Genomic DNA, 19,729 nt, shown 5'->3' on the forward strand with positions numbered 1-19,729 from the left:
AGAAATTGAAACTTGCAAAGAGCCATATTTCTGTTGGAGATGTATTTTCCTGTCTTTCCAAAGCTCCTTACAACCTGATGCATTCTTCTTCCAATATTTTGAATCTTTCCAAGGGATTTAATTTTCATTTTTATGTATTATGAGTTTATAGGTTGTAAAAAAAATACCTTTTGCTTTTTAAAAACATACCCATTTTTTGTTGCTCTTAATTTGAGTATTCTGTTGTCAAACTTTGAACTGTAATCACTAATATAAAACAATAAGAATTAAAAGAGTGAATATTGTACAAATAGCTTAAACAGCTTAAAAGCATCTGATTTTTTCCACTTCCTATCCTTGAGCAAATAAGATGTTCAAACAATCAAGCAGAAGTTAAGGAAGTTACACCATTTACTCCATGATGAAACTCAACCTAGTATGACACTAGAAGAGAAGGAAGAGGATAATTACGAAATCACCTGTCAATGAAATCAGGAAGAAAAAAAAATTATATACAATGCAAAATACAAATATACATTCAATTTTTTAAAAAAAACAAATCTTCAGATATTTGAATTCAGTCCGCTTTTACTCTATAAAATACACAGAAGAAAGAAGACCAAATTTGGAGGCAATTAAATAAAAATTGGATTCAAATCAAGTTTCTACCATTTACTAGCTACTTGGCCTTGGGGCTAACCCTCGGACTGCCTGCACTTTATTTTCTCATCAGTGAAATAGAGATAATAATATCTACTTTATGAACTTGGCATGCGATGGGTACATGACAAATGGCAACTATAATTATTAACAATGTATAATGCAATATCTTTATGAGAAAGTATGTGGAACATGCAGTAAGTTTCACTTGGAATAAATCAACTTGTGAGACTTTTACCATGATGACAATGAAAGTAAAAAATCAGGCATATATTAAAACATGACTTACATCTTACAGTGATAATCTTATAATTTATATTTTCATGATTCCACTTATAAATGCTAGAACTTGAAGTAGGTTAAAAACCTACTTCAATGGGTCACCCCTGAAGTGTGAACTCAGTGTGTTCACTAATAAGATGGTATGTTCTTTCCAACTTCACCCCAAAGGATGATTATGACGTTATCTGAGTTGAATCTAAAAGTAAAATTAAAAGGTAAGTATTGCCTTTAATTTTCATATTCTGAATAGTGAATTTAAGACATGGAAAAGACACTTGACCATGGATGACCTGAAAAGTTTCCTGGAAGGGAGCAGAATAGGGGAGATGTTTGCTCTGGCACGGCCTGTGTTGTCTGCCCAGTGTCTGTAATACACTGCACAAGGTCCAGGTGAGACAAGTGGATCTTTACTTCCTATCATTCCCAAATATTTTCCTATAATCTAATCAACTTTTATACTTTTGAATGAAACTAGTTTAACCCCAGATGCAGAGGGTTATTTTATAACATGGGATTACATTAATCAGGACAGTGTGTCCAGATAAACCTGTATTGGCACGTTACTACTATCTTGCCAATGATTTTTGTGTAAGCTCAAACACAATAGTGGGTAGTATGGTCATTTGATAATATTAATTCTGCCTATCCAAGAGCAAGGTAGATCTCTCCATCTTCTAAGGTCTTCTTTGATTTTTTTCTTTAGGATTCTTAGTTTTCATTGTAGAGGTCTTTCACCTCTTTTGTTAAATTGATTTCCAGGTTTTTTTTTTTTTGAGGCTATTGTAAATGGGGTAGTTTTAATCAATAAGTGGGCCAAGGACCTGAATAGACACTTCTCAGAATATACAATCCATCAATCAAAAAATAAATGAAAAAATGTTCATCATCTCTAGCAATGAGAAATGCAAATCAAAACTACTCTAAGATTTTATCTCACTCCAGTCAGAATGGCAGCTATTATGAAGACAAACAACAATAAGTGTTGGTGAGGATGTGGGGGAAAACACACACTCATATATTGTTGGTGGGACCACAAATTGGTGCAGCCAATATGGAAAGCAGTTTGGAGATTCCTTGGAAAACTGGAAATGGAACCACCATTTGATCCAGCTATCCCTCTCCTCGGTCTATACACAAAGGACTTAAAAATAGCATACTACAGGGACACAGCCATATCAATGTTTATAGCAGCACAATTCACAATAGCTAAACTGTGGAACCAACGTATATCCCTTCAGTAGATAAATGGATAAAAAAATGTGATACACACACACACACACACACACACACACACACACATATACATATATACACACATTGGAATATTTACTCAGCCATAAAAGAGAATAATATTATGGCATGTGCAGGTAAATGGATGGAGTTGGAGAAGATAATGCTAAGTAAAGTTAGCCAACCCCCCAAAAACAAATGCCAAATGTTTTCTCTGATATAAGGAGGCTGATTCATAGTGGGGTTAGAAATGATAATGGAATGTGATGGTCATCATTATCCAAAGTACATGTATGAAGACACAAATGGTGTAAATATACTTTGTATACAACCAGAGATATGAAAAATTGTGCTCTATATGTATAATATGACTTAATATTATACATATGCATTCCACTGTCATATAGAACAAATTAGAATTAAAATTCTTTTTAAAAAACTGCATTCTTTTAAGACTTACTCAGTGACTTTAATGTAAAATTTGTAACATTAAAAGGAAAGGATGGTTATGGATTTTGAATCAAGAGCTATCTTACTCTTCAACAAATATTTTCTTAAATAATTTTATGTAAGCAAAAAAAAAATTAACCTTCATATTGGAAGAAATAAAAATGTCACTTGGAGTTGTTTTCTACGTTTATATACAGAAATAAAAGTAACTTTGAAGATTCTATTCAGGTAAAGAACATAAAAAGAAAAAAAAACATACAGAGTTAGCTATATTATGAAAGCCTTTATCCAAAATAGGTACTTAGAGATTTTTAAGAGGGAAAGAACTGTGATCATAAGTGAGCATAAATAGGGTTGTACTGATAAATTTTCTTGAACAAATTGTACATTTTATAGAAGTTAAAACACAAAATGAGATTCCAGGGCTACCAATTATATGAAATAAGAAAATTTAAATTTATTTGATTTGGTTATGAAGAACAGAAAAGGAACAGGTCATCACTAACTTGAGAGAAAACTGAACTCTGCTAATTGAACTCTGTTCTTCTGGAATTGAAGAACGACCTAAGCAGAGGGGTTCAGCCAACATGACCATGAAGCTTTGGCTAAGGAAAGAATGGCTAGGAGGCAACAGCAGACTCCATATCAAGATCATGACCAATGGGCATTAGAACCCAAGAGTGTGAGAAAAAGAGAAGCCTAGTTGGAACAAGTTGGAACAGCATTACCAAAGTTCTCAGAAATACCAGTGTTTTAAAGGTAAAATCATGGAAGCCAAAGGAAAGCATGTGACAAAAATAAAGGTTTTGAATAATTCGTTTGACAAATGCACATATAAAATGCAGACAGTGTGCCAGAGGCTATTCCAGATGCTAGGGACATAGCAGTGTAAAAAAGACAAAAAAAAAAAAAAAAGTAAAGAAGCTAAAACAAACTAATATGAAAAAAATGACAAAACAAATACACAATGTAAACATGAGAGACCATGTGAAAAAGCTTTAAAAATAAAAGATAGATGTGAAGCAGAGTCTGAAAAAAAAATCGAACTTTTCCCTCCAACTTTATATATTCTCTACAAAGCTTAGTGTTGTAAGTAAGAAGAAGCTAATAATTTCTCTTTTTATTCTAGGTAGGAAAGTTTAATGGCAGTAATACTAAAAACTGTTGGAACATTCAGAACCCCAGAATGAAAAAAGAAACAAGGGGGACCACTCATGAGACCCAGGAGGTAATACAGTGATTCTGAGTTAAGCACAAACTGGAAGCACCACATCTGTTCCACATTGTCAAGTAACAAAGGACCATTCATTCATATCAATGACCACATCTTTCTTCATTTATTTTATGCCTGTGTGCCCAGAACCTAAAGTCTCAAAATTATTCTCTTTCAAGATGGCCAGTTGGTGCTGTCAATCAAGCTACTAGGTTTGTCTGTTTCCAAGAAAAACATAATTTAAAGAATTACTGGAGAAAGGCTAGCGTTGCATCAAGTTTTACATTTGATCTCTTTGGTCATTACATAGAAACATGGATGCTTCCTACAAAGTGCCCTGGTAGATAGAAGAAGTGGGAAACAGCAACCACCACAAGTTTCAAGATTCTTGCCAGAAAGGGGTGGGGGGCAGTGATTCTTAACCACAGATTTGACTTTCATTTTAACTTCTGTACTTCTGTACATGAGTAAGAATCTCTGAGGCTAATAATTCATTCCATTTAGCCAATTATCATATAGCTATCTGGGTCTCAGTTTACTCTTAAATACCTTCTAGGAAGGCAACACTTCAAATGAGAGTTATTTTCTTTTTTCCTCTTTCTTGTTTTTAAGCAGCAAAGAAAAACACCCCAGTCCATGAGGTGTCAAGACCTAAAACCTAATTTTTATAATGTCCAATTTATGCGATGCACTGTTTGGGTGCTAAGAAGTAATATAAGTTGTGGTATAGAAACAAATTAAAATAGAGTTACGTTCACAGATTTCTTTGCACATCCAAAAATCACAACGAGTTGTTTCCTCATTTCCCATTATTGAATTGAGGGGAAAAAAATTAATGATAGAAGATGTTAGAGGAAGAACAAGTGAAGGTAGAGAAGACAAGGAACATTGGAGAGGGAAAAATATCAAACTTGCTTCTGTGTGGTCCAAGGGAGCCTTTCCTTATTCTGCCAAGCATTGGGTTCTTCAACCTTCAATACAGGACCCCAGTATAAAGAGTACCCTTTGGGAGCAGCTGTTTACAGTGGGCAAGCCATCAGAAAGTAAAAGAGGACACAACCTTGAGCTTATAAACTGAGGGTCTCGTTACATGGGAGCCTCTTTAGATTACTACCAATTTGAAAACGATTTTATTGTATAACTGCATAGTGTCTAAGAGCTAATGTGTCATTTCTTCAACCATTTTATTCTAAAATTAATGAAATTTCTTGAGGCCAAATCATAAGCAACAAGGAATAGATTGTGACAATGTATTTCCCCATAGAAATACTATTTACTAAGTTAACTGATTTGGAAATAGACTGAATACTATTTAGTTTTTTTTTTCTTTTTAAGAACCCAAGGGCACTTAACCACTGAGCCATGTCTCCAAGCCCTTTTTAAAAAATTTTTAATTTTGAGACGTGTTCTCGCTAAGTTGCTTAGGCTCTCATAAAGTTGCTGAGGCTGGCTTTGAACTTGCAATCCTCCTGCCTCAGCTTCCTGAGTAGCTGGGATTACAGGTGTGCACCACTGCACCCAGCCAAATACTATTTAGTCTTTAACTAAAGTATGCAACATGCTGCCATTTCCTCCAACTACTTTCACAGGTCATTAAAGTCCTCAGGGTTAAGAAAAGTATGCAGATATCCTCATCAATTTCTACATTACTGATAACTTTTAGAAGCGGGCCATAATTTCCTCAACAGTGTGCCTATTTGTAGATTTGATTCAAGTCTTGAAAATAAACTAGCTAACTCATAAGCATCTGTGAATTCTTCAGCTATTACCTGGTGGGTTATAATGAATGATCCCCTCAGTACACCCAGTTAGCTAATACACAGTACACTTTTATTTTATTTACTTATTCACTGTGATGCTGGGGATTGAACCCAGGGCCTAATACTTGGTAGGCAAGTGTTCTATTATTAATCTACATTCCTAGAACTTGTTATTTTATTTTGAGACTGCTTCTCACTGAGTTGCTGAGGCTGGCCTCAAATGAAAAACCTCCTGCTTGCCTCCTAAGTAGCCACCATGCCTGGTTCTGACCCACACTTTCAAATAATTTGTGACTACCTGATATAGCAGCTTAGGGCAAATAATTAGTTTGAGGAAGTTTTTAAACTAGAGTTTATAGATAGGAACTTAGCTTAATTATAGAATTTTCAGAACCTGTTTTATCATACCAGAATCTGATCACAATTACTATTATAATGATAAACCCAGCCACTATAAGACTCAAATTTCTCCAGTTGTGCAGTGATTCTTGAAATTCTCTTTAAGAAAAAGTAAGTAGATAGAAAAAAATAAAAACTTTGTGAATGAGGTTGGCTTTCATGAAAATCATTTAAAGATTATGAGTATTTAGGTTGATATAGCATGATAATGCGAACACAGAAAATCCAGTGGGTGAAGGAAACTATTCATTCTTTGAAGGTTTTGTAGAAGCATAGTTAAACATTCTGAAACGGTTTTGTTACACAAGGGCCATTGGATATGAAGAACTCTGTCTCTGTGTGTCTAAAGGACAGACACATTATTGTTTGCTGTTTCCTCATCAAAAACCATTTTGCTTTATTGTAACATTAGCATTATAGAGTTAGAGTTATCAAGTTACATAAAATCATGACATGTGTAATATCAAATAAAATGCCCAAAGAGATAAAACTTCATAGATAGATTTCATTCCTAACCTGGTTTATATTCTATATGTGTTTGTGTGTGCGTGTGTGTATGTGTGTGTGTGTGTGTGTGTGTGTGTGTGTGTGTGTGTGAGTATTTTCACCCTGGGTCAGACATGAAGTGGGTGATTGGGGTCACTGCTCAATCTCTTCTACAATAAGAGATGGAAACTTTGGCTGACAATTCAGTTGGTGCCTGAATACAACAGAAAATGTGGAGACAAAGGTCAAAAGGGTAAGAGTTAGTGACTAGAATTCCTTTCCTTCTATACAACTTTGGAGTATTTGGGGTAAAGTAATCTCTTTCTGGTATCGCAAATACGTCTTTTACTGAATTTTGTACTTTCCTATTTGAAATATTCCTTCTGATTGTGTTCAGTTTGAAGTGTACAATCTCTTCAATCATTAGTTTAAAGCACAATAGTTTATTGGCATGGGCTACAAACCAACCCGTTAGAAGTAAGAATAACAATATTGCTACCAATATTCTTACTAACATATAGTATATTCCACAATACATGGTATTCAGAGTATACTATCAGTAATTATGCCATCAATAGTAAATTACCACAAATGATAAATAAATGATAGAAATCATTAGTTTTATTAATCCAGAATTAGTAATTTGGTGATTCTACTTTTAAATTTTAAAGTATCCACAAACTCAAAGGATTTCATCCTTATAGATCCTTTTAGAACCCAAAAGCCTAGCAATTATTGATTATTTAACACCTTTAATGTCAACTTGGTTAGTATATTGCTAATAATATAGTAGAAATATATTACCCTAACAGTTTAAGAAGCACTTGCACAGTCATCTGAACCTTATGGTAAGATGTGCAGATAGTTCATTTAAATAAAAATCCAATCTCTTTATTTCACAAAGGAGGAAGAACTGGAGAGGTGAAACCACTTGCCAATGTCACTTGGTTCATATGGGATAGAACCAAGATAAAACTTCAGACCCACACCATCTCCCTCCTCCTCAGCTGCCTCAGAGACATTAGCCCACATTTCAAAAACACCAACCTGAGGAAGTTTCAAAATTATATGCCAAATAAATACCAAAGCCAAAAGTAAAACCAACTTGTCACTATCTTCCTCTCTTTTTTATCCATTATGGAAGTTTAAATAGATTGATGAAATACCATTCACATACAAAAAGAAGGCATTTTTCTCTAAATTTAATAATGAAACTATTTTTAGTCATTTAAAACATAAATATATGCTTTGGTCCCCAGATGTGTGAAAATGAAATTTGGAACCAAAGAGGATCCATCATGTGGAGGGAGAACAGAAGAGGCCTAGTGTTTGCTTGAGAGTGTCAACATCTGGGGACACACTGAAATTCAGTAAAAGAGTTTGAGAAGGAGTAGTGAACAGAGATAGTAGTAACACAAGGGAGAATGCTGTTCAAGAAAGTAAGTTAGAAAAATAGTTTCAATAAGTTCAAATCAAATAATTCAAAATGCCAAAAAAAATCAAATAAGAGTCACACCTTTGGATCTACGATATTTAAAAACATCTGGCTGAAGATTTTATACTTTATTATTAATGAAATGTGGGGAAATTTTTTTTCACCCATTTTTTGCAAAAGAGTAAAAAGATAAGACTTGTTCTCCACCAAGTCTAACATAGAGACAGATTACAATTGTACATAGAAAAAGAAACAAAACTAAAACCTATTGATTTCAGAAGGGACAAAAAAAAAGCAGTAGGAAATCAATATTTTTGAAGAAGTAAAAGCAATTATATTTATTATTTAATATGAAAATAAAAATAAAAGCAAACATTTTATATATACTATATAAAATATAATTCTAGTCTGAGGAATCGAGTTGAAGATGAGATAAATTCTTGTGCATTTAATATATTAGTGATACAAATTCATATTTACTTGCTAAGAGGAAATCCTATCATATGTAAAATAAGTGCCAATACCAGGGAAGCTTTGATAAGAAGAATAGGTATAGGCAGATCACTCAAGATAATTTTACATAGGAACCAGGTAGCATATTTTTTAGAGTTGAAGAGAAAGTGTTAGCTTTCTCTTATCAATTTCTCTAACAGAAAGATAAGTAACTGAGTCAAGGTGAAGTCATTAAAACAGATATTTAGTCAAACCAGCAATGATGAATTCTTTTCATTTCCAAACATAAAAATTATTTTAAATATCTTCAAAGATATATTTACCTACGTACTATGGCTAAGACTACAGTTTAAATGACCAGGTGGCCAGCACCCACCAAGGCAGTATCTCAAAACCTCCACTAAAATTCCTGTGTTAGTTTTCCATTACTATAACAAACACCTGAGATAATTGGATTATAAAGAGAAAAAGCTTATTCTTGCTCACAGTTACCAGCTTCAGTACACCATTGGTTGGCCTTGTTGCTTTTGGGCCTATGATGAGACAGGACATCATGTCAGGGAATATGTGGTGGAGCAAGCTGCTCACCTCCTAATGGTGGGAAACAAAAAGAGAGATGGAAGGAGCAAGGATTCCAACATTCCCTCAAGAGCCTGCCCCAAACGACTAAAGAAACTCTCACTAGATTCCACCCCTTAAAGGTTCCACCACCTCCCACCAGTGCCAAGGTCTAAGATTGATGCCTTTGATCTAAACCATAGCAGTTTCTATGTAGATCTCAAGTGAAGATGCCAAAAACCAAGATCTGTGATTAACTAGCAATCTCCTGTCGGGTTCTCAGAGGAAATTCTGCTACACTAATACCCATGGTGATGATTTGTGGTTTGCAAATTTATAAAGAAGAAACCTAAGAGGAAATAGATTTTCATCTTTCCCTCAGCACCTGCCTCTGAGTACAGAAACCAGGGGACTGTTCGTTGAGGCCATGAGGGCACTGTTCCTCCTGTACTCCCATCAGTCACCTCCCTTTACAGACACAGATAGAGATGGCAACCTCCTCCTACATACCCTCCCGACCTCAAAATACGAAAAAAAAAAATTGTCAGGGTAGTAGGGAGGCTTTGCGTTCTGGGAGGCAGAGTATCTTGGAGGAGGATGTGGAGGAGGCAAACAGAGTCTCCTATCAGTGCTGGGGAGAGTTATTGCATTCCATGCATTCAACCGCTTCAGAAAGACAGCAGATCAGGAAACAGGGTTGGACAACCCCCTCCATATGCCAAAGTCTTATTTGGTGAATACCTTCAGGGTGCTGAAAATTGGGGCTGGAACTAATACACATTCTCTAGAGCTAGAGCTCTAGGAAAGGAGATTCTCATTCACAAATAGAATAAGAATAAGCCATCCTCCGTTCATAAACTCAAAGTCTGAAGCATCAGATTATCTTGTTGACTTTCTGACCTCACTTCCTGAGACTCTTTTTCCACACGGCTTATTCTTCTGAACCTGTTTGTCTGGGAGGGGTTTATCTGAGAAACAACCCCTATGCCAAAGCCATGAGTTCAAGTTGATAGGACAGTTCATGTGGTCCCTCCCAATCTAAGTAGTATTAAGCCATGTTAGCAGAGGTATTTAGGATGAGAGAAGGGATAGATCTACCAGGTTGTGGACTTGCTGAAGCAGAAGAATCACTACAATTCTGGATTCTAGGCCATGCAAAGAAGATGTTGTCCTTGGGGTCTTCCCAAGGCCCTCTTTTCTCAGTACACCACTCCTTTGGACCATCCCATCTGTGTCACCATATGTGGTTATAAAGGGAGTGCCCTATAATAAGCCACCAAGTCAAGCAAAGGGATCCATGGGGAATGAAGGGATGCAATACAGGTCTCTAGTTATTTGTCCCAGATTTTTTTTTTTTTTTTGGAGGGGCACTACTAGGAATTGAACCCAGAAGCACTGAGCTACACCTCCAGCCTTTTTTATTTTTAATTTTGAAACAAGGTCTTGTTAAAATGCCCAGGCTGGACTCTGACTATTGCTCCTCCTGCCTCAGCCTCCTGAGTTGCTGGCATTACAATCATGTGCCCTCACATCTGGCTCTACCTCTGTTTTGGGGGCGGGGATAGTGGGGGTTAAACACAGAGGTGCTTCACTACTGAGCCACATCTCCAGCCTTTTTTAGTTTATATTTTGAGACAGGATCTCACTAAGTTGCTTAGGGCCTTCCTATATTGCTGAGGCTTGCCTTGAACTTGTGATCCTCCTGCCTCAGCCTTCTGAGAAACAGGCATGTGCCACTGCACCCAGCTTTACCTCCATTTTAAAAGAAGGACAAGGAAGATCTGGCTGCTGGAGGTGCAGTGGCTGTTAACACTGCTTCACAAGAGGTGAAGCAGAAAACCTTCCTCACCATGGAATTCCACCAAACCATGGAATTCGCCAAGCCTGTATCTAACTGGGATGAGCCTGTGTGTGTATCAAGATGGCGGGAGACCTTTGTGCTGAACACCTAATTAAGGTGGATGACAACAAGAAACCGAACAGGCTCTGTAAAACTCACCAAGAGGAAGAACCTGGCGAAATTGTTAGTTGCAGGGTGTATAGTGGTTAGGAACTACAGTGAAGAATCTCAGACCAAGGATCTCATCATAGAGTACTTCGAATGAAAGACATGAACAAATTAAAAAATTGGCTCACATTAGAAAAATAAAATTGTTCAAGCAGTTTTGAGTTGGATTTTCTGCCACTCAAAGTCAAAAACATCATGTGTTCTCTACTAGATATCTGACTGTGTCGAGGACTGCCACCAAACTATCCACGTTTACTACACAGGCCACTAAAGAGTTGGACCTCTCATTTAGTCTTCTAAGAAAGGTATCCTAACTAGGGATATATGACCAGTGGAGTTTCTTCTGTCTGAAGCAACTTGCATATAATAAATATAGTACAGCTACTCAGAGTGGGTGTTGAGACCCAGCTTCAACACTCAGTAGCTGTATGAACCTGAGCAAAGGACTTAGGTTTTCTGGCCTCATTTTCTTCACCTGCCAATGAAGAGAATCACGGTACTTACCTCAGAGGGTTATTGTCAGGATCAAATGAAGTGATGCATATGCATTAGGATCTATGTGGCAAACAGAATAAATATTAAAACAGTGGCTTCAATAAGAGATAATTTTTTTACTCATACATTCAAGGATTCAAAGATTTAGGAGACCCAGGCTGCTTCTACCTTGTTGCCTCATCCCCAGGGTTACTGCATGGTACACAAAGAGCTCTCAAGCTCCACCATTCAATCTCCATCTTTGCAGGAGGACAGAAAGCATGTTGAGATTCTTTCTGAGGTTTTGTTGTTTTGTTTTGTTTTTGCACATACAGGGGATTGAACCCAGGGGTGCTCTACCATTGTACTACCTCAGCCCATTTTTTACTTTGAGACAGGATCTCTCTACATTGCCCAGGCTGACCTCAAACTTGTGATCCTACTGCCTCAGTCACCTAAGTAGCTGGGATTACAGGCATGCACCACCACACCCAGCTCATGCTATGACTCTTTAAGAATACCTCTTGAAAGTCATACAGACCACATCGGCAGGTGTGTCCAACTGCAAATCAAGAGATTTGTTACGAAGAAGAAGAGAAATTATTCAACTCTGCCATAGCCTGTGAAGTATGAGCACTGTGACATGGAACAGGGTTAACATCATAAAACAGAAGTTATTCCTATTTAAAAAAAAAAAAAACCTCCACTTCTCTTAATCTAAGGAAAGGTCCTCTCCCTGCCACCCAACACCCCATCCCCAGCTTCTGTCAAAATCCTATCTTCATGTCAGGCAAGGTGGTGCACACCTGTAATCTCAGTAGTTTGGGAGGCTGAGGCAGAAGGATTGTGAGTTCAAAGCCAGCCTCAGCAAAAAGTGAGGCACTAAGCAACTCAGTGAGACCCAGTCTCTAAATAAAATACAAAATAGGGCTGGGGCTATGGCTCAGTGGTTGAGTGCCCCTGAGTTCAATCCTCAGAACCAAAAACATAAATAAAATAAATCCCACCTTGTCTTTTAGGCCTAAAGCCCATTTAAACTAACAGATGCATCTATATAGACACACATTCAGACATTCAGAAATAAAAGATACAATTCCCACTCTAAGGAATCTAAGGAATCTCACTATTTAGTAAAAGCTATTACTACCATCACTGTAATATGAAGCTGTACCTGGTCTATATAGAAAGTGCTCAATGAGCCAAGTATGATGGCACTCACCTGTAATCCCAGCAACTCAGGAGCCTGAGGCAAAAGGATGGCAAGTTGGAGGCCAGCCTCAGCAATTTAGTGAGGCCATAAGAAACTTACTCACACACTGTCTCAAAATAAAAATAAAAAGGGCTGGGGATGTGGCTCAGTGGTAAAGTACTTCTGGATCTAATCTCAAGTAACAACAACAACAACAAAAAGTGCTCAGTGAATCCTTACAATAATTGTTTTCTGTGTAGTAGCCCTATTTCCATGTTTCTGACAACTGCATTTAGCTCTCATTTTGTGTGTTATAAGAAAGAACACTGCATATTAGGATTTCTTACTAAACTTCACATTTCAATCACAAGTCTTATAGATTACAGCACTCCAAGAAGTTATTGTCTAGAGTATGATTTCTGAATGTCACTAAATGAAAAAATGTTTCTCAAACCCACTCTATTAACTAGAAATACCCAAATCATGTCTTGTCAAGTAGTTGAAGTTCCAATATATCATAAGGATCTTATGACCAAGAAAAGTCTAGAAAATCCATAAAACGTCTTTAAACAAATGCATTCGTCTTCCAAAAAGAAATAAGTGACTAACACTGTGCTCATGTGGCTTGGAAATCTAAAAATAGGTTTTTCATAAAAGGTCAGATCTCTAAAACATGAAATAAAAGAGTTGGTTAGGAGATATTTTAGGTATGCTGTTTTATCCACTGTTATTTGGCAATTCGAGTTAAGATTTGGTTGAATGGGTTTGCAGTCAATTCATTGGTTTTATCATGAGAAGTTTAAAGATAAATTCACATTTTCAGTAAATATATTCTCTGGGTTTGTTAGAATTATGGTTCTTCCAGCAAAGGAATAAAACTTCGATGCTTGGTGCTGGCAGAGGAGATTATAATTCACTCCCATATCTCTTCAGATGCAATTTTCTGACTAGGAAGACCAACTCAATTATAGAATATCTGATCATGTGGAGGGACAGTTCAGTCATAAGTTATCAGAAATTTTTATCATCTCTTTCCACCAAAAAGAACCCGTGAAGTCAAATACTAAAATTGAACAATCTGGGGGATACGTGGCCTGCTTCAGGAGATGTGATTTTACCTACACCATCCCTTGCTAGAAATTTCTGATTAGTCAAAGCCTGAAAATCTAAAAATTTTAGTTACAAATATTTATAGAAAATTGTATCCAAGCACCTAAAGCTTCCGAGGTTACACAGATTCCTGAGTACATAACCCTGCATTACGGTGTCTCTAATCAAAACAGTACATCGCATGCTCTTGCCCCATCCCTCACATTCTGTTCCTCATTTGTTATCTCAGCCTGTCAAAATGGAGTCTCACTGTAACTTGTAAGGAAGAACAATACCAGGATACTGACATTTCACAAAGAACAGCCCAGAAGTGACTGAATTTATAAAGCCAGCCCCTATAAACTAGATAGGTTTTCAGGCCCCATATTAAGAAAGGAATTTTAAAAATGGACAAAATACTCTGAATGCATGACTGTTGGTGGTGATGCTTTTGTTCAATAATAAGAGCAAGCCAAATTCAAAAGGCTCAAAGAAAAAAATAAAAATAGAAAACAAAGGAAAAAGGCACGTATAGAATCAGTGTTGACTTCAGCCAGGATTTCACCCGCAAAGCTGCGCTGCCTTGTATGTGTTTTTTGATTCTCTGAGCTCTGCTCTCTACCTGGGCAGGCTTTGTTCTCTGGCTTCTTTCAGATAGGAAGATCTGTAGCAGCTCCAGACCTCACATTCCCAAGCCAAGAGAATGAATGGGAGCATCGCTCCTTGTTGCTCTTTCAAAGAAGAGTGGAGCTATTTTTCCAGAATCTTCATCTGCTCATTTTATCCACTTAGGGGGAGAGGGAGTCCCAGGCTCACTCTTAAATCAATCACTACAGGCAAAGAGTAAGAGCTTTGCTGATTGGCAATAGGGCCTTTCGCCCGGACCTGAGGGTGACATCAATCCCACCCATTCCACCCTTCAAAATAATTAAGAATGTTAAACAAGTTCCTCAAGAGAAATTGCTAGAAGCTACAGAAAACGGGAAGGCAGGTGGAGGGGAGTCAAGGAAGAAATCTGAGGAGGCAAACAACAGGTGTCCACTACAATTTCTCAGGATTGCTTATTAAATTACACAGAGCTATCCTAACTAGTCTAAGCAGAAAATGGAATTGCATTATAAGAGTCTAAAAAATATTTAAGTTTAAAGTCATTAATGCTACCAGACTTCTGGAAGGCTCTAGACCAGGGGTACAAAGTCATTGGAATTTTCCCTCCAACTTTTATTTCTCCTCTTCCATGTAGATATGGTTCCTTCTCTCTGTGTGTGGACTGTCTTCCTTTGTTCTTAAATCAGCATAGGAGAGCAAGACTTCCAATGACTCCTGACGAGATACTGATATCGTTCTTGGAGAAAATAAATGTCATTTTTTGAGACTCAGTTTAAAAATTCTAGGATAGAAATTCTAATTGAGTTTGGATCCCATGACTCTCCCTGGTAATGGGGTAGAATTAAATTTTCAGAGATGACTCCCAAGAGTCCAAGGTCTGTGATTTTTACAGACACTGGCAGCATGGGGTAGTTCCCAGGAAAAGGATGGCTGAGAAGACCATGCAGAGAGTGACTCGTGCATACCCAACCCAACATGTTCACATTGGCCACATGGGACATTTGGACTATAAACTTTGCTCTAAATTTGAAAATGTATATAAAAAGAAGCAAACTATCAACTTTCTGACTTCAAACAAAAGAACCCTCCTACTCCTTTCCCAGTGTTTGACTGAAACCCTTCTGGCATCTGTACTCCAGAAACACTTCGTGCCAATGCCTGTTATCACACCTCAGTGTGTTGCCAGTTATTTTCCTGATGTTCCCTGAGATTCTAGTCTTCTTTTGGAGCTAGAAATGTATTTTTTTATTTATGCAACTACACTATTTCTTATCTTGGAGCTAAAAAGGCAATCATATTTATTTAGTGAATAAGTTGATGAATGAGTGTTAAATTACCTATTCCTTCATTTATTAGACATTTGCTTTCTTTGTTTTAAGAACTATCTGAGAAATTATAGAAAATATTTAATATGAAAGAACTTGATTCTCCCCTTATGACTTGTGTTCAAGTAAAAAGATGTTCATGGTGTACCTAAATGGAAAAAAAAAAGTAATGCTTTAATAAAGATGTTTTCTTTTTCCCATATCAAAGTATTTAGTTGACTGTTATTAATTTAAGTTTTTTTTCCTCATGAGCAAACTATAAAAATGAGCTCCCTACCATGTACTTGGAATATAGTATGCTTTTACTAAATATTTGCTAATGAATAGAATATGAAAAACATTAAAATGTTCATTTACACATTATAAAAAAATGCTCCCCAACATTTCTTAAAGGACAACACATCTTAAAAGTTAATTTTTTTGGTCTGGACCATTGGGTATTTGCTTCAAGAAACCACCCGAGGCAGTCTGGTGGAGCTCCCACACAGTTTCTCCTTCTCCTGTCCACTCTGCCGGACTGATGGAGTTCCGCCCTGGAGTGACATCTCAATAGAGCCTCCTTCAGTGGCCTTTTTAAATCTGCCTCCTTTGGTTGCTGCCCACCTCGCCTGAACTCACACGGAATAGCATTTTCCACATTTATTTCATTTAATTAAATTGAAAAGAATTATATTTCTCCCCAAATTTAAACATAATTCAGTCTTAAGCTTTTAATAGAAGGCTTTTATTCTAAGGGACAGATGAGCAAGTGAAGGAGAGGGTTAATATCACTATCTGTTTTAAAACAAATAAATTGACAAAACTCCAAAAACTAGCCAAAAAGCTGCCATAACCACATACCTTGTGCTGTTTTCCAAATACAGGTTCTAAGTCTGTTCTATAACCCTAATCTTGTTGCAACTATAAAAACTTAACCCAGGGCTGTGGTTGTGGCTCAGTGGTAGCTCACCTACCATGCGTGTGGCACTGGGTTGGATCCTCAGCACCATATAAAAATAAAGATCTTGTATCCACCTATAACTAAAAAATAAATATTTTTAAAAAATAAAAAATAAAGGGACTTTGTCTCTTAAAAAAAAAAAAAAAAGAAAAGAAAAGAAACCACCCCAGATATGAAGTGATTGGAAGTCTGTGGCTCTGACAATTCCAGGTGAGGGCTACAGGGATCATTATCTTAGCAAATATTCATGTGATAATTAATAAGAAGAATTAATTAATAATATGTGGTCCCAATTTTTCATCTTATGTGTCTCAATACCTTTTAGACTGAGGTTTATAGAGGACTTTTCTTTTTAAAATTATCTTTCAGGTAAGTCACTATTAGTTTTTCTGGCTACACCAATATTTCTTGACACTAAGGATCCTGATTCCCAGTAAATTGTGGGGGAAGCTGACTTGAAGCAATGTTGCCAAGTTTCCTCAGCTCCCAACCTATCAACTCTTAGAGATTTGGATTTCTAAAAGATTAAATAATATGCGTTTTTCTGGGTTCCATCTTTTTGTTTCCCATTTTTAGGATCTATCCCAGCTAAAAGCATCCCATTTCCTGATGGGAAGAGAGATTGTAGACTCTGCAAGTGGCACATGCCTATAATCCCAGCAACTTGGGAGACTGAGTCAGGAAGACCAAAATTTCAAGGCCAGATTCAGCAACTTAGCCAGACTCTTAGCAGTTTAGCCAGACTCTGTCTCAAACTACAAAATAAAAAGGACTGGGAACATAGCTCAGAGATAAGGCACCCCTGGGTTCAATTCCCAGTACCAAAAACAAAACAAAACCATTCAGTGACCCCTACAAAGATAAGAATCGTGTATCCTTTTACCAACAAAACTTGCCTTCCTGATGATCCACAAGAAGCCAAAATTTTAGTTCATTCCCATCCCTCCCTCTATATGTCTATTAGCTTTCTGCACTCAAAGGTCCCTTTTTTCCCTCTTCTGTCCTGTCCTATGTGACCTACTGTGGTTTCTGACATGACCACCTACAGCCACCCATCCCAAAGTCCTGCAGCCATCCTCAGTGAAGGACAGATCACTCCCAGTCCTGCCTCAATCCCTCTGGAAACCAGTCTCAAATTCTTACCACTTTACCGTATCAGCTATCACAAATTTGGCCTTTCTCCTATATTCTTGCTGCTCTCTTACCTTGTCTTGATAGAGTCCTTCTCAAAATCTCTCCATGTTCATTCCACCTCTCATCAATTCCCATTACTTTAGCAAAAAATTATCTTAAAAAATATAAATATGGGAACCGGGAAGGGGTACGGGTGGCCCTACCACCCGGTATTTTCCTCTGACCCCTGCAGGAACAGGTGATGCCAAATCCACTGCCCGCGGCGAGGAAAAGCCGGGGTTGAGCCCCAGCCGAGCCGAGGCTGGTGGTCCTCTGGTCTCCCGGGCTCGCCCCACCTGAAGAAATGAGGGTGGCTTAGCTCCAAGTAAGAGCACGGTGTGTGTATCCAACTTGCCCTTCTCCCTGACAAACAACGATTGATATCGGATATTTTCCAAGTATGGCAAAGTTGTGAAGGTTACTATAATGAAAGACAAAGATAGCAGGAAAAGCAAAGGGGTTGCATTTATTTTATTTTTGGATAAAGACTCTGCACACAACTGCACAAGGGCAATAAACAACAGACAGTTGTGTGGTAGAGTGATAAAGGCAAGCATTGCTATTGACAATGGAAGAGCAGCGGAGTTCATCAGGAGGCCAAACTACTTTGATAAATCTAAGTGTTATGAATGTGGGGAAAGTGGACACTTAAGTTATGCCTGTCCTAAAAATATGTTTGGAGAATGGGAGCCTCAAAGAAGAAAGAAAAAAAAAGAAAAAAAAGAAAATTCCTGAACCAGAATAAGAAATTGAGGAAGTAGAAGAAAGTGAAATGAAGGGGAAGATCCTGCTCTTGACAGTCTAAGTCAGGCCATTGCATTTCAGGAAGCCAAAATCGAAGAAGAACAAAACAAATGGAAACCCAGTGCAGGGGGTCCTTCAACATCAGATGATTCCAGACGCCCAAGGATAAAGAAAAGTACATATTTCAGTGATGAGGAAGAACTTAGTGATTAAAATTGTATTTATTAGGTAAATATTTTAAAAATAAAATCTTGGAGTACAAACTTAATTTGGGAAGTAAAGATTACTTTTAGTATTTGAACATAAGAATACTTAATATCAAATAGTTTTGTACTATAAAACAGTTCATAGAAAATTTAAAAATAATTTTAAAGCATCATGTTTCTCTTTTGCCTTAGCAAAGTACAGGTTGAGCATCCTTAATTCAAAAGTCCAAAATAATTCAAAATGCCCCCAAATCCAAAACTTTGAGCACCAGCATGCCACCTGAGGTGGAAAATTCCATACCATAAAACTTTGTTTCATCCACTTTATTAAATGTATGTATAAGCCATATGTGGTGGCAAACACCTATAATCCCAGTGACTTGGGAGACTGAGGAAGAAGGATCACAAGTTCCAGGACAATTAAACAATAGCAAAATTCTATTTTTAAGATAAAAAAATATAAAGGGAATATAGTTTCAGTGGTAGAGAGCTTCTGGGCTCAAATCCCAGGACTGCAAAAAATAAAAATTTGTTAAAATAAAAAAGTATATTGGGCTGGGGATGTGGCTCAAGTGGTAGCGCGCTCGCCTGGCATGCGTGCGGCCCGGGTTCGATCCTCAGCACCACATACAAACAAAGATGTTGTTTCCGCCGAAAACTAAAAAATAAATATTAAAAAGTTTTTAAAAAAAGGTATAAAATTACCTTCAGGTTATGTGTAAAAATATAGGAAACATCAATGAATTTCATGTTTAGACTTATGTCTCATCCCTAACATATCTCATTATATATGTATAAATATTCCAAAATACTTGTGGGCTCAAGCATTTTTGATAAGGAATTCTCAACCTGTACTAAAAATCAAGATTTGTTAGTAATAATCTTGTAAAGAACTAATTGTAATAAGAATAAGAGAAATATGATAGTAATATTATTGTTATCCCATAGGAAAAGGCAGATATTCAAATGACTTATTTAAAAACTTGATATTCAAAACTTTATTCATATCCAGTTGGATTACATGAGGGTTTGCAAATAAATTTAATCTCAAAACAAAACTTCATACA

General features: G+C 36.9%; 1 pseudogene; it reads left to right on the forward strand.

The window, feature by feature from the left end:
• Positions 1–17,843: 17,843 nt before the first annotated feature.
• LOC101966460 (zinc finger CCHC-type and RNA-binding motif-containing protein 1 pseudogene) lies at positions 17,844–18,669 on the forward strand (annotated as a pseudogene).
• The last annotated feature ends 1,060 nt before the right edge of the window (positions 18,670–19,729 follow it).

This window comes from Ictidomys tridecemlineatus, chromosome 10, assembly GCF_052094955.1.
Source record: "Ictidomys tridecemlineatus isolate mIctTri1 chromosome 10, mIctTri1.hap1, whole genome shotgun sequence".
NCBI classification, from domain to species: domain Eukaryota; kingdom Metazoa; phylum Chordata; class Mammalia; order Rodentia; family Sciuridae; genus Ictidomys; species Ictidomys tridecemlineatus.